Source organism: Trachymyrmex septentrionalis, unplaced genomic scaffold (assembly GCF_001594115.1).
Source record: "Trachymyrmex septentrionalis isolate Tsep2-gDNA-1 unplaced genomic scaffold, Tsep1.0 scaffold172, whole genome shotgun sequence".
In the NCBI taxonomy this organism is placed as follows: domain Eukaryota; kingdom Metazoa; phylum Arthropoda; class Insecta; order Hymenoptera; family Formicidae; genus Trachymyrmex; species Trachymyrmex septentrionalis.
In genome coordinates this window covers 122407-127938 of record NW_017304887.1, presented here as the reverse complement: position 1 = coordinate 127938, position 5532 = coordinate 122407, and the positions used below count along the sequence as shown (strand labels likewise).

The window sequence follows — 5532 nt, the reverse complement described above, 5'->3', positions numbered from 1 at the left end:
AGAGAGAGAGAGAGAGAGAGAGAGAGAGAGAGAGAGAGAGAGAGCCGCCTGTGTAAGTCTGTAAGTGCGCGTCCGCAAGGAGGGGATAGGAGGTAGCGAGTCTCTGTGTACGTGTACGTAGTGCGGCACTTGTTGCGCGCCCGGACGTCGACCTTTTGCGCTCAACTCGAGGCTCCGCGCCGCGGCGCGTTTAAGGGACGCGTCCACGTCGCGATAATATAGCTTGATATTGCCAACATTGACATTTTATCGACACCTCTCTATTTTCGACATCTCATCTTCGAACTTATCGTCTTGAATTCTTTTCTCGCTGGAACGTGTTATTATATTTTTCATTCCTTTGGAAAAAGAAAATCTCTTACGTATTGAAGATACGCAGCTCTTCGTTTTTCGAGAATACCGATTTAAAGATACAGTATGTACAGAGAAATACTTGTTCGAGATTACAAGATGTCGGAATATTACTTTAATCATGGAGCACACGCATATACACATACATACATATATTTTTGAATAATATTAAATTAAAATACACAGTTTCATGTATTTTTCTATGTATAATAATGTCTATTGATTTTTCGAATAGAGCAATTGGTCGAAGGATTCAAAGAATGATGATTATAATATTTTTAATATCCGATGCTTTAAAGAGACTTGCACGATTGTATAATTCTATTAATTTACATATATGTATATGTCTCAGCAGAAAGCCTACAATTATTATTGCTATCCTCTTTTAATTACAATTGTTTTTTTTTTTTATTAATACAAGGATCGCCAAAAAATTTAGTGAAAAAACGAAGCAATTGTACTGATACGTAAAAGATCGATTCTTAATCGCACTTGAGCATTACTACGTATCGCGTCAGACTGCTAGCTTCTCCTTCTATCCTGCCGCTCTCTTTCTCTCTCATTCTCTCTGGAGCGAAAACTTGGCGCGCCGTACGGCGCAACCTCAAAAAGGTCGTTTGGCTTCCGGCGCTCTCGTTACGGCCGTCTCTAAATCCGTACACGAGCGAGCGTGCGTGCGAGCAAGAGCGGCGCGACGCGAGGCGACGCGAGGCGACGCGAGACGAGGCGCGTGTCTCGGGCGTATTTCGGAGGTCGACGCTTCGCGATCGGCGAACGAGAGCTGGACGGCGCGTTGCGGCCACCACTGCCTCTCGCTGCCGCGCCGTCGAAAGTCGCGCGGCGTTATCGAAGCCGATCGCGAACGCGTCCAGAAAGAGAAAGACAGGAGCGAGAGCGAGAGAGAGAGAGAGAGAGTCTCGAGCGCACTTGTTGCGCCCGGACATCGACCTCGCTGCAGCAAACTTCTCCAGGCCGGCTTCGGCCCTCGAACACGTTCCGACGGAACCGCGATTTTTCCCAATTGTGGACATGCGCCGGCGAACGAGAAGGCGACATGAGACCGGCCGATGCGAGCAATGCGCGTATGCGCGTGGCGTACGTGATCGGAGATGTTCCTGGATTCATTATAACCGCTAATTTCGATACTGTGTAATAATTTCAGTCGTGGTAATCGATTTTTTTTTTACATACTACATGTATATTGCTTTCTATACTTTCAACGTTCAAGAATTTTATCTTCAAATTTATCATCTGAAATTCTTTCGCCCGCAACTCATCGTTTAAAAATCTTTTTGAAAAATAAAGCTCTTGCATATTAACACTGCAAGTATAAATGTTTCTTACTTATTAAAAGGACTGAACGACAAACATTTAAAAAATGATGAGCTAAAATAATAAACTATGTTATATTTTATTCTACAAAGAAATGTTGAAAAACCAAATATTTCATCAGTATAAAAGACATAATTATTGAACAGTCAAAAAATTTCAGAATTCTACTTTTTGCAAGAAATATATTAATCCAAAAAAATGAAAACAATAATGACCGCTCGGTACTTTTATAGTATTAAAATCCCGCAAATCTGAATACTCTTCGTTTCTAAATACACCAAGTATATCACACATCAATGATCGATGATGAATTTTATGATTTTTTTCCAAAAATAAATATCGATAAAAAGGAAAAAGGAGAGAAATTAAGAAAGGTAAAAGAAAAGAAGAATATGGGATTTTAGGATTCATAAAATAGCAACTCTATGAAACATATTTAATCCGCGGAATCAAGTTTCGCGGAAATCAGCATCCCAGTCCTCGCAAGTGTATTCGCGTCGATCCACGAAATTCTGAAAGAGAATTTCTCAAATACACTATTCCCTACTTATATATATATATATATATATTTCGTTCGCGCTCGACCTCCCGACCTATCACAATGTGACACACATATGCTCGCGACACGGCCGAGGCGAAACGTCAGAACGACGAGAAAATGACAACGATGACACTAAAGAGAAAAGCAGACGCTTCTAGGTATCTCTGCAGCTCCGGAAGCGAATTTCGCTCTCTAACGGCAGCCCCGGCCGCGAAGAACGTATAGATGTAGGTATATGTAGGTATACATACTACATACAAGTAATACGCGCGTACACACGTACTCTCGCTCGTGGCACAAACACGACGCAAAGCCGCGCCGCGCCGCGCCGTTCGCCTCGAGTAACGGAATTCTCGTCGATGTTTTCTCCGCGATTCTCTCTCGCGCGGCATTGCGCAACATTTACGCGCGTCGCGGCGCCCGAGCGCACGCGCGTTTTTTTCTACACGTTACCGATGTTACTCTTCATGTATTCCTCTCTCGCTCTCCCCCCTCCCCCCCCACCCTCCTACTCTCTTTTTTCATTTCCTCGGCAAGTTCCTACGAACTCGACTCCTGCGGCGTGAACGCGCGGTCTCGGCTCATCAAGCTTCGGGGAGTCCGCTTCAATCCTTCCGGTTTCCGCATTCGCGCGATACCATCGGCACATTCAGAACCCGGGCTGCCTAAGTCCCTGTTCCACGCGCCACCCGGTAGAATGAACGATCCAATTTCTCGGCATCGTATTCGTGTACATATCGTATCCGCCGCCGCCGCCGCCGCCGCCGCCGTGCCGACCTATCCCAACGTAACGTAACAGATGACTATCGAGTATGCCGAATCGACAGCGGCGCTCTCGCTTTTTTATAATCTGTAGTACCGTAATCAGTTTCATGCTCTGGTCTCACTACCAGTCCCGAATGCAAGAACGGCTGAGCAGATTCGAATTATAAATCTTATTTCGTTATCATTAAATCTATTCACTATTACGATTTTCTAAATTAGTATAAGATTCTAACTTTGGTATCTGATTGTTCGAGAGATTTGACATTTTAATATATTCAACATTAATGTGTCTCGATCATAGCTCTCTCTATATCGTATATTTCAAGACTATATTTATACATATAGAATTTTTACGTATTATTTATGTTGAGTTTACACGAATCTTTTTAATATAAGCAAGTAATGTAAGATATGTAAATTATTATAAATTGGATAACACTATACAGAAAGAAGTAATTAAGTTTTATGATTAATATAAGAGAGATGTAAGTCTTAATACAGTCTAGTGCAACATAATACGAGTGTAACCCTAATATAATCTAATGCAATAAAAAATACAAACTTCGATGATCCATAGATTATTTACACAGATGACACGTAAAATATAGTTTATAGGTTTGTAGATGTAGATTATATTATATTTTACACGTAAAAGCACAACTATGGCTTCGACTATACTTATACTTACTCTCGCGAAAAATTAATCATAAGATGCTTTTTTTTTTGTTTAATTATCTAATTTTTTTATATGTCACGATATAGTTAATCCTGCACGGAAAGCACGGTTTTGCTTAATTATCGAAAAATTTAGCTAAATACAAATCTGGAAATAATTTTATTAGGTCATTAAAATAATAATGTAGGACGTTCAAACTGCTTGCTAGAATATAAAAACTTTTGCATATTGCTTATTATGCTTGCGATTTCTACGTAATTATTTTAATAATGTAACAAAATTGTTTTTCGATCTGTATCTAAATTTTTAGATACTTGAGCAAAATCTTCCTTTTCGTATGCATCTACAATCTGTGTCTTTTATGGCACAACCGAAATTTTACTTCCAAATTTCTCCGAAATGAAGAAGCTAAAAAGGGCTGTGTTTGATATCTCTTCCTGAAATATCTTATATATTTTATAATATCTATAATATATTTGATAATATAGATAGAGATGAAAAATATCCCTGAATTTTTACACATTTTTTTGAAAACACCTAAAGCAGTAAAACAATTTGAGCTAGACAAAAACCAATTGCCCAGATTACCTATAGATGCGGAGAGTTAAAATAAAATCCAGTTCGGCCAAGATTATTCGAATGCAAGGTTGCGCTTTTTGAGGGTTCCGCTCCTAAGAATCGAGTTCGCGCGATAATTACGATTTACCGGATCGTGTAAAGCCGGCTTAATGGAAAGTAAGCCGGTCGTAAAACAAGAACTCGTCAATTAGGGCAAAGTCTCCCGGCAAAGTATATTGTGTCGCAACATTCTTGCGAGCATGCAGGTGGCTCTAGGGGGGTCGTCGTTTGACAATTGACATAATAAAGATTAGAGACACAATTTTCAGATCAATTGTCCGCTCGATCGACATTGAGGATCGAGAACTGATAAATCGCAGCCGCGTCGAGGGACTTTTCTCCCCGCACTCGGCTCTCGCGCGTTCACGCCATCCGACCTTCTCGGGGTAAGAGTGATTTCTCCTTTCTTCGGTCGAGAAAGGCCGGGAAAGATTCGCCGCTGGAATCCCGACAACTCGCCTTCCACAAACGTGGTCTCTCGCCGTCGAGTACTTTATTACTCGATCCGTTCAATTACTTTATGTGTTTAGAGCACAGAACAAAATTCAACACAGTCTCCTCTTTCTCAGATTTACGACCAAGTCGAAAAACTCTTCTCGTAAACAACTTTTTCAATAGAATTCGCTTGAATTTTTAATGTCGCGATCGAAAGAGAAGTGTCCCCAAATGTCATTTTTATTATCTGATTTTAAGGCAATATGTAATAATAAGGTACATTTATATGTAAGATTATACTTCTAACTCAAAATTTGAAACAAATTTGAAAGAAAAATATTAATTTTAATGTAATTTTTAATGTAATTAGTATGAAGAAACTAATTAAAAATTTTTAAGTTTTAAGCATTACTTTCTACCCATAAATCATAGATTCATAAAACTACATAATGATATAAGAGTTTATAAAAATACATCAGAAAAAAACAAGCACCGTGATTTTTTAAATGAATTTTAAATGAACACGTACATACATACAGCCCACATTTGAATTCTTTACTCTTTCAATTTATTTATTTTTATAAATAAATGTGAAGTTACTTTATTTTGCCAAAGTATGAAGAGATTCAAGGAATATCGAATATTCGAGAATTATTGTTAATTTTTTTTCTCTGCCTTTTGAGGATAAAAAAGCGATCTCGCCAAACTGTCGTAATCGCCTTCCGAAAACGAGTTCCGAGTTCCGAACAATTGCGTGACTGTCAGTGTGACTTCCTTGGCCATGAGGATCTGCGAGGAAAGGAACGTAGAAATC

General features: G+C 39.4%; 2 protein-coding genes across 6 annotated transcripts in view; one reads left to right on the top strand and one right to left on the bottom strand.

Moving 5' to 3' along the window:
* Nucleotides 1–5532, bottom strand: part of LOC108746485 (ecdysone-induced protein 74EF) — a 295998-nt gene that overhangs the window by 205900 nt on the left and 84566 nt on the right. The gene's annotated exons all lie outside the window — the stretch shown is intronic.
* The window catches only part of LOC108746487 (U7 snRNA-associated Sm-like protein LSm11), a 40684-nt gene that overhangs the window by 9903 nt on the left and 25249 nt on the right, over nt 1–5532 (top strand). The gene's annotated exons all lie outside the window — the stretch shown is intronic.